We start from the raw sequence: 12,807 nt of genomic DNA, 5'->3' as shown, positions 1-12,807 counted from the left end.
CCTATACTTTGGAATTTTTTGAAAGACTGACTTTGAGGATGCTATAAATTACTCAAGTCTGACCTCCTCCTGCTGGGACTTCTTCCAGCAAGGGAGGCTTGGACAATAGATTTTCTGCCTTAGGAGGTGCTAGCACCACCCCAGACAGGCCTTAGTGTATTGGGGCAGGGAGGGCTGAATGAAATGAGACACTGCCTGGGGCACACAAGGTGCTCCATGCATAGCCTGGTTCAAACCAGTTGCTGGGGCACTCCAGCCCCAGCTCTGGCACGAAACTGGACTAAGGGAAAGGGGTGTAACCACCCCCTTCCCTGGTCCCACCCATAGGAGGGACCTAGCAGGTTATCCAGCCCCTTTGATTAGTATAAAGGTAGGAGCTGAGTCTACAGAGTTAGATTTATCCTGAACTGAAACTTGACACAAAACTCTGGACCTTCGACATTCTACTGCAACTAGAAGACTGAAGAATCTCCCTTGTGGCTAAGGAGTGACCACCCTGTTCAAACAGGCACCAACAGCGACTTGCCGGTTTGCTTTGTCGAGGCTCCCGCCGGGGCCCGAGCACAGAGCCAGACAGGAACTGGACTTCCAGACTTCTCTGACCCCGATTCACAGCCACAGCAAAGCTGAGACTCGTGGAGGCGACGAGAGACGTGGGACCGGACGTCTTGGAAAACCTGCTTATTGCTAATTGCGCAGCTTCTGAGGCACCCTCGAAGTTGTGCATTGGGGATTGAGAAGCCCCAGCCCCGAGCACCTTTTGCACCGAAGCACAGCCCTTCACACTCACCGAGTGCCGCATGGGGCCTGCTTGTGTTTTTGTGCTCGACGCGCCTTTCCGGTCACTTGCCCGTTGGCTAGTGGCCTCTGTGAAGGCGAACCTTTGAACTTACACCTCTTGCCTGGTTGCTCCAGGCTTGCTCCTGCTTCCCTGAAAAGGAAATGCTCCCCAGACCTTGCTGGTCTAACTATAAGCGAATATTCGATTCCTGCGTGGGTTGCATTTGCCAAGGCCTGTTGACTCCGATCTGGAAGCCGACACCGCCGACAGCGAGATCCTTTGTAGGACAGTCCGTATACAGCTCCTGGTCATCATTGACGCCTCCTGGTCTACGTGGCTGCAGAGACAAGCTTCACGACATCGCCTGATTGCTTCGCGACATCGCCTGGTTCCTTCCTGGTCACTGGCTAGTGACCCAGACTCTGTCCCCTCTGCTTTCAGGTACTCTTCGTCCTCGATCCACCCTTGGATCCAACCGGACACTTCTCTCCTGGTCGCCTGCAGCATCTTTTTACAGGTCTCCATAGGATTCAGCGACGAAACCCGACACAACCTTGACACCTATGCACCCGGCTCCTGTGGGTGAGGTAACGCGAGTACTCCGGTGCTCCTGTGGGTATTGACTATCCAAGTGTCCTAGTTTTCAGTAGCTTTCTCCTAGTCCATCTGGAAGTGCCCTAAATCAACTAGTTTCCAATCTTTACGTTCCCATTGTATCCCTATGGTAACTCGCGTGTGTGTTTAGACACTGCACATGCATCCCGTTGGCCTCCTGCTTCCTAACCTTTGGTAGTCCAGTGTAGCCTCAGCGATGCCCCAGGCCCTAGGCCTACTCCCGGTTCGTGACGTGGTTCTTATACCACTATTTTAGTATATGGTTTACAACGCCCCTAGGGCTAGACTGTATTTTGTGCAACTTATTGTATGATAATTAAGTATCTTGTTATGTGCTTTGGCCTCTGACCTCATAAAGAGTTCAGAGGGGTTGTGTTAGTAATAAATACATATGTATTTTATATATAACCTGTGTGGTGTCCTTTCATTTGGTATTCAAGGGGTTACATATGGTAAAACAGCTGGCTTCACATGCTCTCTGAAGTTTTAGCCTAAGACTGCTTTGTCCATGCTACCACTAGGATAGCTGGTCTATAAGGTTGACTTTACAACCATCACCATAAGGGTTGTTTGGACTGATACAGGGCTGTTAAGTGGTTGTCAAGATTCGAAACCAGGAACTGTTGGCAGCCATTTTGTGCATCGGTAGAAGCGAGGCTGAAGAAGTCAGTGGAATATGTGTGCAAAATGTAGAAAGGGGGCAGGAGTATAAATACTTTTACACTCTAGACCTGCTTAGGGTTTCCCAGAAGGACCCCCAGGGCCCACAATTTGTTTTTTTTTTAAAAAGACCCGGCAGGTAAGTGTAGGGTGCGCGGACTCTGCTGTAAAAAAAAAAAAAGAAAAAATTCAAAACAGAGCTTTTTTTATAATTAGCCCCTGGGAGGGCTTAATACAGGGGGCAAAATTATTACATTTTATGGGGGGCCAGAGGGGCCCCCCAACCCCGGGGATCGTCACTCCCCAGGGCTAAAAAAAAAAAACAAATGGTGGGGGATGGGGTGGAAGGACCCCAAAGCTGCGGGGACCACCACCCCCTGGGAATTTATGTATTGTGGGAGGGGGATTGCGTAGCACCCCTCCTGGAGCACTCATGGGCCCGTTCCCCCCCAGGGCTACTATAAAAAAATTGGTTGGGGGGCTGCAAGGTCTCCAAAGCCCCGGGGACCACCACTCCCCGGAGCTTTATGTATTATTTGAGGGCCCGCTCCTGCAGTGTCCCGGGGTGTCCATCCCGCCCTCCCATAGCAAAAAAATCTGTTCTCTTTTTCAAAATCTAAATCAGATTGCTTTTCCACATGGGGAGCTACATGTTAGTAGCTCCCCATGTGGAAAAGCAATGCCGGCTCCCAAACGCATAGAAGTTGTGCACCAAAGGGTCTGGAGTCACGTGACCTACAGATTATGAATCGTGCATCCAGCGCGTGCACACCAGGGGGCTGCACTGAGCGCTGCGACTTCTAATTTTACCATTAAAAATTAACCCCTATCAGTGATTTCTAATATCCCCGGGAACCCTATCCCCCGGGTCTTATAAAAAATGTTGGCGACCATGGGGGGGGGGGGGAGTCACAATGCCCCCATGGTCCCGCCGGCTCCCCGCATCCTTCTGGAGCCGGCATTGCTTTTCCACATGGGGAGATGCTAACTTGCATGTGGAAAAGCAATCTGGTTTGGATTTTGAAAGTGAGAACAGATTTCACTGCTCTGTCTTTCAAAATCCAAACCAAGTTTTCTATGGGAGGGCGGGAGCCGTGAGACTCCCGCCCTCTCATAGCAAACAGCAGTGTCCCTGGGGTAGGCACTGATGTGTGGTCTGGGCAGGCCGTACTGATAGTAATGTTTTTTGTCTTGTTAATTCTGGCTTAGTAAGGCCACGTGGCGATTTTGTGTAGGTTTGAGGGATGATGTTTGGTGCACTGAGTTAGTAGTACCTTTGGCGCTTAGCTTGTACGTATCCTGCGACGATGCGTGGTTGGGGGGCACAGTAATTGGAGTGTAGATCGAAGGCACTACTCGACCCAAACATCGATGAATGCTTTTTTGTCACAGTTAACAAAATCTGAGGACACAGTACAATTGACTCTGACTTAAATAAATCGGGAATGAATTTAACATTGTCTGTAGAGCTAAGGCGCCACTGGTACCACGTTGTAAACCCTGCTGGTCGCAGTGTAGATCGCAGCAGTAGTTGATACAGACATCAAGGTATGCTTTTTTGTCACATACTTTAACAAAATCTGAGGACACAGTACAATTGTCTCTGCCTTAAATAAATCCAGAATGAATTCAATGTTGTCTGCAGTGCTGATGCGCTTCTGGTATCAAGTGGTGAACTCTGTTGATCGCAGTGTACATTTAAAAGCAGTACTCAGTACAGACATTAAGGAATGTTTTTTGTTGCATCATTTAACAAAATTGGTATCAAGTTGTCAATTCTACTGACTGCAGTGTAGATTGAAGGCAGTACTTAGCACAGATACCGATGACAAATTTAGATCGAAAGTTGAATTCAAGTTGTAAACCTTGTTGTCCGCATTGTAGATCGAAGACAGTAGTCGATACAGACATAAGTCTGCGGTGCTGTGGCGCGGAGTTCGCAATGGGCCTTTATCGAGGAGGCACGCGGTCATGGCGGCAGCAACGTGGCAGGGTGCAGACATTCGCTGCGGCTCAGTCTCTTCGTGAACCACGCCCAAGGCGTAGCCTAATTATTTATAGTCTTACATTGACGTTTATGTTGGACTAGCCCACTCCGCTTCTTTTTCAATGAATAACTTGTACGTTTATAACTCGTACAATGGGATAAGTATATAGGAAAAAGCATTTCAACTGTCACAAACGCTAAATCTGATAGTTTCCAACCATTTCATTGCTTAGTACATCTGGCCCGTAGTGCTTTCTTTGTTGTGGTGTAAGATATTCCTTTATGACTTAATTTTTCACAGATGGTGGTTTGATAAGGCCATTTAAAAAAGTTTAACCTAGATGTTTACATTGTTGAGAACCCGGGAGGTTTCTTTGGCTTGAAATGTATGGCCTATGGAATGCACTTCTATGGTGAAACGTTCACCAAAGTCTCTTGACGCTTAAGCTTGCCCCCCACTACAGCTGAGTAACAGTCGACTAACAGCTGAAGATATGCATTTTTAGTAATCTCTTGAATCAAAGTTAGCTTTGTTCAGCAAGTAGGTGAAATTGGAGAGCATTCCACAGCTTGCCCGCTCCCTCAGAAAAGGCTCTATTGCCCACCGTTGCCATATTAGTTCTGGGAATGGATGTTATAAAAAAAGAGATCCAGAACGCAAAGAGTGGGCTGGCCAGTGCCAATTGAATTTTCTTGCAAAAACTCAGAACTAATGGAGTATAAGGCTACATGGACAAGAAATGCAGCCTTAAATGCTATTCTATGCTTAAATGGCAGGAAGTGTAATCACTGCAGAATAGGCATAACATTAGCTCTCCTTGGCTCTCTTGTGGCCAGACAATAAGCAGCATTTTGTGTTAACGGCCACTAGTTACTTATGTTTGCTAAGGCAAAGTAAACAGCATTGTCTTAAACAAGCCTCAATTGTATCATGGTATGTATCACTGGCAGGTAAAGATGATCTTCCAAGAAAGAAAGTAACATTTCTAGAGATTTCAGTTGATGACAACATATTTTGATGACTTGTGATACTTGATCTTTAAGTGAAAGTTTTGAGCCAACATCAAAGCCAAAATTGTGGACTGACCTAGACGGATCTGCACAAGCTTCCATCTTTGGTGGTCACTAAAACCATCTACTATCTTGAAAAGCATTGGCGGAAAGAAAGATTTCCATTTTAGATGGAATTCCATTTAAGAAATGCCTTTTCCATCCTTCTTCCGGTAAAGTGTAGGCAGTTCTTCAAGTTGGACAAGGGGCACTGAATGAGTCTTGGGATGTCTTCACACTATATGCCAGTTGGGTATCGTCAGCTTACATTGATAAGGCAGTTCCCAGATGATGAAGGACTGGTGCTAGAGGGTTCATATAAATATTAAAAAGAAAGGGAGATTAGATTGAACCCCATGGTATGCTGTACTTAAGTGCCATTACTTTGACTCGATGTAGAGAAAACTCCACTACCCTAGTCATATTATCAAAAAAATATTTTAGCCCATGCAAAGCATTACCTTCTATCCCAGCTTCTCTTACCTTGCAATCAGAATCACTGTGAGCTTAGTACTCTGTCTTGAGCAAAAACATACTTGATGATGGTCCTGCAACTTATTTCCTTCGGTATTGTTAAGTAATTTGTTTTAATCTAGTTTTCACAAAACCTTGCCGAAGAATGACAGACTGGATGCAAGTCTAAAGTTACACCTATCATTTACATCCAGGTAATTTTGAGTGATTTAATGACTGTATTTACAATGTAAATTGCATTAGACCCATTAAACAGCAGAATAAAAAAAAACAGGTAATGCAAAAAACCAAAGATTTCAGCAAAGTTGACGGAGCTGGATTACCTGGCAAACCTAAGTGGAGGACTGTAGCAAGTGTTTCACCAAGGAAACGAATTGTAATTGGCGAAACCTGATCTAATTTGTAACATTATTTAGACCTTTTCATTTCCATCTCAACTTTTAACATGATCTGCAGGTCATCTATGATATACGTTTATGCCCCATGTCGGGTCTTTTTAATTCTGTCTTCCAAAAAAGATGTCAGACTTTTACAGAAAGCAGCTGTCCCAGGAGGTATACTAAGGTAGGAATGAGGGTGTTGCAGATTGTTGACAATCCTAGATAATTATTTTGGTTGGCTGGCTGCGCTGGACATGTCACATCTTTTGATGGCTTCAGGAATGGTCTTGCCCAGTGCTGCCCTTTACGAACTATATACCAATCCAGACAGTCGGCTGGGATTGAAATTAATTTCTTCTTCAGATATATTTTAGATCAGTCATCAAAAATGGGAATACCTTTTCAAGGGGAAATTGTTTCTGCCCTCTTTAATTTTCTCAAATCTCACACTGTGCTTAAATTTTTACAGAACGGGAATTCTGAGCTAGATAGTGAAATAGTCAGTCTACAGGAATTTATTAGGCTATTCCACTAAGGTTGAAGTATAAGAGGAGAATATGGGATCTAGCAGGTTAACTGCTTTGCGCGTTGGTGTAATGTTTCTTAATTCATAATCACAAATTTCCAAGTCTGACCAAAACCGAACGGCAGTTTCCTCACCCTCATCAAGTCATATTTGCTCAGCATTACAAATTGAGCAGAGGCTGCACTGCAGTAATCCACCTGAGGCTTCAGGAATTGCTGAACAGATAAACAGGACTATCAAGTGTTAACGAAAAACTGAAATGGACGGATGTTTTACATTTGGTGCTGATGAGTATTCGAAGTATTCCGGATAGGAAGACTGGTTTATGACCCCACAAGAGTCTGATGCTCCATGCAATGAGGCTTACTAATGTACCTGCAAATACACTCTTGAATATCACAAAGGATATGATACCAGAATACTGCAAGGGAATGGCTGATGTGGTCTGTTCTAAGTCTTACCAGGTCACAGCTGCCACTTAAGATCTGCATCAACCCAGGTGATTGGGCTGTGATAAAGAAGCACATTTGAAAGATCTGTTTGGAACCGAGATGGGAAGGCCCCTTACAGTTCATTTTAGTTACTAACACTGCGATTTAGCCAGAATCATTAAATGTTTTAAGGAATTTAAGAAAGGAATAGACTTTGCTTTCTTCATCCTGCTTGCCAAGGTTCTCCAACTGCTTGTGGGTGCCTGACTCCTGTTGGAAATCTCAGGGAGATCAAATACTTCATCCACATCTTGTTGCCAGCACTGTAACTCTTCTGCTGTGAGTCCTGTGCTGTCAAGTCTTGCCAAAACCAGCCCCGGTACATTGGAACTGAGTGGTTGTGCTGTAACTCAAAGAACAGCAACCCTGATGCCATCATTGACGCAGCTGCCTGCCCCGAAGCCGTGGTCACCGCTCATGATAAGCACAATGCATCGACTGTGACGAAGCTTCACGCTGTTGACGCCGCTGCCGGGTTTCACTCGATATGGGTGAACAGCAGATAAGACAGAAGCTGCTGCTATATATTTTAATTGAAGCTACAATTGGGCCAAGAGGACTTAGTTGAAGAAGGGTGATAATAACCCCATCTCCATATATAGTGAACCCCGGCTGTGGTCTGGGATGTCATGTTACATAACTAATGAATACCGTTTTGGACACTCCATATGTGTCTTTCTACGAATACATTTATGGCTGCTCTTTGGTCTGTTTTAGTCATGAGGAAGACCCACCATGATGTATAGTGAATAACACTTGATCACAGGGTTGAAACGTCAACAACATTACATTATGTCCGATGTCAGCTATCCTTGGTATATGTACAGAAGATAGAAGGATACACTGAACAAAACATTTTTGGGACATTTTGATTATTTGTGGTTCCAAGGTTTCATGTTTGTGTATGTGATTACTGGGATATTTGTGATTTTCACTATGTATATGTTATTGTGATGTATTGTTCTTTATGTTCTCTGGGCAGCTGTCGAAAAGAGAAATATGTAAAAAGATAGATATACCTGTTTTGATATATGAAACACATATTTAAAACAAGTAAATTGTTATGTTGTGTCAGTGGTTTTAAGAAATAATTTTTTCTTTGAAGATTTGTGTTTTTTGAGTAGGAGAAGCTTCACACGTTTGAGAGGTCATTAATAGGCCCTTACAGTATCTAATGTTTAATAAAAACATTATTTTACAATTCCCCTTGAGGAGATTTTGTTCGCCTGACAGAAACATTTGTAGCTCACTGCTTACCCAGGTTGTGAGGGACAGGGTATGCAGCACTTAGCAGCGTGGTGGATGAAGAGGTGTGAGAGACAGGTGTGAAATGTAAAGTCTTCAATAAGCAGGCACATCTCTTAGTAGCTCTGCAGGTCCCTTTATAGATTTTGTTATGGTCATGCTCCATTTAGATTGTTACTGCACTGGATTGTCCAAGAATTTTTTAAAAAAATGTATGGGCCTGAGCAGGTGTGGTTGGATAGGGAAAGGGTGGGGAGATCTGCTGGAATGGACTCTGTCACTATCATCCCATATCTGATTGTAATTGTGAGATGTAAAGAAGCGGACATAATATACAGCTAGTTGGGACTTGCAGTGGTGAATTAGGTTTCAGTCCCCCGACTGCCGAGCAGTATGTGGCAGATGTCTTTAGTTAATCAAGGCCTATTTAGGTGACGATTTCTGATTTATGGGCTAGTACAGCACTGGGTGATGGACAAGACTTGTAGCATACCTGTCTTATGAGAGTGTAAGTGCAGTATAAGGGATTTATTGACTGCCGACTGCTCGGTGTTATGGCATTAGCGTGGGTCAGAAGGTCTATCTATGGATTGAATTTATTATATAATAAACACACTACAACAGAGAAGTAGGGTCTCCGGGAACGTTTAGAGACCAGAACAGATAGATTCCCCAACTATACCTTAGAACAACATTACCAATTCTGTGGGTCTCCTGAAAGAGCACAGGACTAAAAAGAAGAAAAGGCTGCAATGGTATTCTCTGACAAAGGAAGGATATACCCCGGAAAGGAAATCCTTTACTGAGGAAAATCCTTTAAAAAGGACGGATTCCCATCACTCACAGAGGGGACATGCTTCATCATCTGGGTCTCCTCCTGGACACACGATAGTGTGACCAAGGACTACAACCTTCTAGAACTGAGAAGGGAGCTCATGGATGTTTTATTTAAAGATGGAAAGATACACGAAAGCTCTTTGTAATGTCACAGATGTGAAAGGGCAGTTCTTAAAGAGTGATGGGTGCAATGCATGAGAAGTGAAAGTGAGATTAAAAGTGGATCGCAAGAGAAAATATGTTTAACCCGTTAAGTTCTGCCATCGGCCGTTAAACGTTTGGAGCACTACCTGGCTGGTGCTGCGCACGTTCAACGGCCGACGCAGCCTCGCCCGTTCTTTAAAACGGCCGCACTGACGCGAAAAAACAGCCGCGGTTAACGGGTTAATCAGTATCTCTTGTTACCCACATTAAAACAGTGCAAACAGTTTTAAATAATAACTGTGTCAATGTATTTTGTAGGTCTACATGTTTCAGCCATACAGAAAATTATTCCCAGGCTTTCTTCAGGACCATATACTGCTACCGCGATATGTGAAAAAATTTTATTAATAAAAACTAAATTATCCGTCTTTTTTGTACGGTTGGAATCAATACAACCATACAACCTGACTTTCAGGAGTTCAAGTCCTCTGCCAAACATGTGATGCAAGTGGCACCAGCAACAATAAAAGCATTTTAAGTAAATAGAGAGTGATGGCAATCCGTCCTTTTTAAAGGATTTTCCTCAGTAAAGGATTTCCTTTCTGGGGTATATCCTTCCTTTGTCAGAGAATACCATTGAGTTGCAGCCTTTTCTTCTTTTTAGTCCTGTGCCCTTTCCCATTATTATTTAATACCCAGGCTAGCCATTGGGTAATAACTTACCCGTTATGAGAAGTATTGTGTTGGTTGGGCATTAAAGTGAAATTCTGAGATCCATCTTAAGTTTGTGGGATGATATCATTATCTCAGAAATAGCAACGTTTTCAGCTTTCTTCTAAAGCGTATATGTACCTGAATATTTCGAATCTTGACTGGTAGTGAGTTCCAGAGATTAGTACAGCCATAGTAGGAAAGTGGGAGTCAGCAGCTGCATGCTCACTATATAAAATACAAAGGTTGTAATGCACTCAAAGTAATCAATTTTAGTTATTCCATATACATTAGTATAAACTTAGCATGCAGTGCTGCAAAGGCCCTGCGCTGGCCCTTGAATTCACTGAAAAGTACACTAGATCACTGAGTGTCCTAGAGAGAGCACACAAAGCAATGCTAGCCTGAGGGTATTGCTCTGCTTGCTGTGTCTAAGGCACTTTGTTGATCTAATATTTTCAGTGCCTGCTCATTATGCCATGCCTCATTAAGGTACTACGATGGTAACAAAAATTGGCAAAACCAATAGGTCTCTGTTGTCGATGTCACCAATGAAGAACTATTGGCTTTACCAGTGCTTATTGCCAATGCTGTTCCTACCAGAAAACGAAAAAAAAATATGCTTTTTTATCAATACAGAACAGGATTGACAAAAAAAAAGAGAAAACAAGCATTGGCAAAGCCTATATGTCTCGCCTTTGGTACTTATAACTTTGCCAATGGTCTTAATGATAGGTCACTGTATGTATTTTGCATTTTATATCTATGATTCAGAATTTGTTAACAGTTATAAACTCTCTATTCTTACAAGCAAGATTATCCATATTTAGGCGTCCGGGTGAGTTTTGGTTGGGGGAAGGTGTTTATAATGGGGCATGATTGAGACATCTGGAGTTGAGGCTGAAAGTAGTGCGAGTTAGTGGGGCAAAATAGTGTTCATTTAAAATGCTGATCCAATCCTTGGACTCTCTCTAGTGCTCACAGCGTGGTGGTCATATATTTACTATTTGCAATTACCAATTCTAATTATGTACTGCAAAATCATGGTTACTCAATTATATCAACAGCTAACAAGCACTCACAAAACCAATAGGTATGGCTTGTTTTAGATATATGTTTGTTGTTGAGTAATATGTCTGGATGCAATGCAGAAAACTCATAAAGAAGCACCAAACTTCAGGTAAAGCAGCATGCTTTGTAAAACACAGGATTACAGTTCACGTTTTACACCACAAAACGCCCCTTTTAAATAATAATAATCCACATTTGTAAAGCGCGAACAATCACCCATAAGGGTCTCCAGGCACTGGGGGCCGTCGGGAAGATTAAGCAAGCTATTGCCCAGAGTCACATGGTGCTGGACTAATCTGCCGCCGGGGATCGAACCGTGATCCCCAGATTCCAGCGTCAGCCACCCTGGCCGCGGTGCCACAGCTCTCCCACTGACCCTGTCCCCAACATTTTTCATCCCACTTGAAGTACCGTGGTCCACAATAGGCTTTTGGCCAGATGCAGCTAAAGCTGTCTCGTAGGTTAAACCTAAAAAAATCCTGATGTAAAACCGTGAAGTTCTTGGAATTCGCGCTGTAGCGTTTCTAGGAAGGGAAAAGCACAGCTACTGTTAAAAATCAGAGTAGGTAGCCATGCACTCGGTTTTAACCCTCAACGACCTTCTAGACGTTAATGACTTGATCCAACTTTGCCATTCTCCTACACATGACAAAGGAGCTACGCTAGATGCCATCATCACTAGCAAAGATTTAGCCTCCCTCTCGCACATTATCCCCATTGATTGGTCAGACCATCACCTCATCCTCTTCACGATCAACAACTTTTCTCCCCCCCCCCACCAAAAACCTTAAACCTAAGAAATTAACCAGAAACCCTCACCTTATTCCCCCAGGCGAACTAGAGTCTGAGCTTAAAGCTAAACTTCAACTTTCTCCCCCCTCACAAAATGCTAACGATATTACTGAACACTACAACAAACAATCATTGAGGTCCTTGACCAACTTGCACTAACTAAATTAAAACCGCAAAAAAAACATCCCTTCCAAATCCTGGTTTAATGCTGAACTCAATATTGAGAGACGTGCACTTAGAATGTCCGAGCGCTCTTGGAGACAACACCCCTCTCCCTCTAACCTCGCACTCCTCAGATCCGCGAGATAAATTACAAAAAAACACATCCTTAGTGAAAAGGCCTCCTTCTTCCGCGCCCAACTTGATCGAGCCAAGAATAGACCCAGGGAATTATTCAACATTATCAAAAAACAATCTTCTTCTGCCACCCCCAAGTTGACCGCTACTATTGAAAATTGTGAAGAAATTGCAAATTTATTTTCTGAAAAAATTGCCAAGATCGACGCATCCTTTGCCTTAACCCCCCCCCGCAATGTCTCTCCCCTCCCTATCCTCTCACCCGTGCCGCCTTTCTCTCTTTCGCCCCCTCTAGATCCCTTTGCCCCTCCAGATCCTGCCCATCTCCCACACATGGTCAACCCCCATGATCTGTTCCCCCTAAAACAATGCATCATGGCTTCATTTTAGCCCAGTGACCAAGCTCGAAGTACTCAACATCATCTCCAAGCTCAATCCCCTCCTCTCATACCCTGGACCCACTTCCCACCAACATCGTTCAAGACCTAAAGCATATCATCTCTCCATATTGGACTTAGGGTGACCAACCGTCCGTAAATTTCACGGACAGTCCGTAATTTTGGCCGTCTGTCCGTTGTCCGTGAAGGATTCTTTAACGGACGCCATTTGTCCGTAATTTTCACCAGGCACAGCTTCCACCCACCTCCCTTCTTGACACCGATGCTGTTCCAAAACTCAGAGACAGGCACAGCGGGATGGCAACCCTCACACCTTCAGCCCTTGACTTCAGCCCTTGATGAGCTGTT

Source organism: Lissotriton helveticus, chromosome 4_1, assembly GCF_964261635.1.
Source record: "Lissotriton helveticus chromosome 4_1, aLisHel1.1, whole genome shotgun sequence".
Taxonomy (NCBI): Eukaryota; Metazoa; Chordata; class Amphibia; order Caudata; family Salamandridae; genus Lissotriton; species Lissotriton helveticus.
This window is presented reverse-complemented; position numbering follows the sequence as displayed.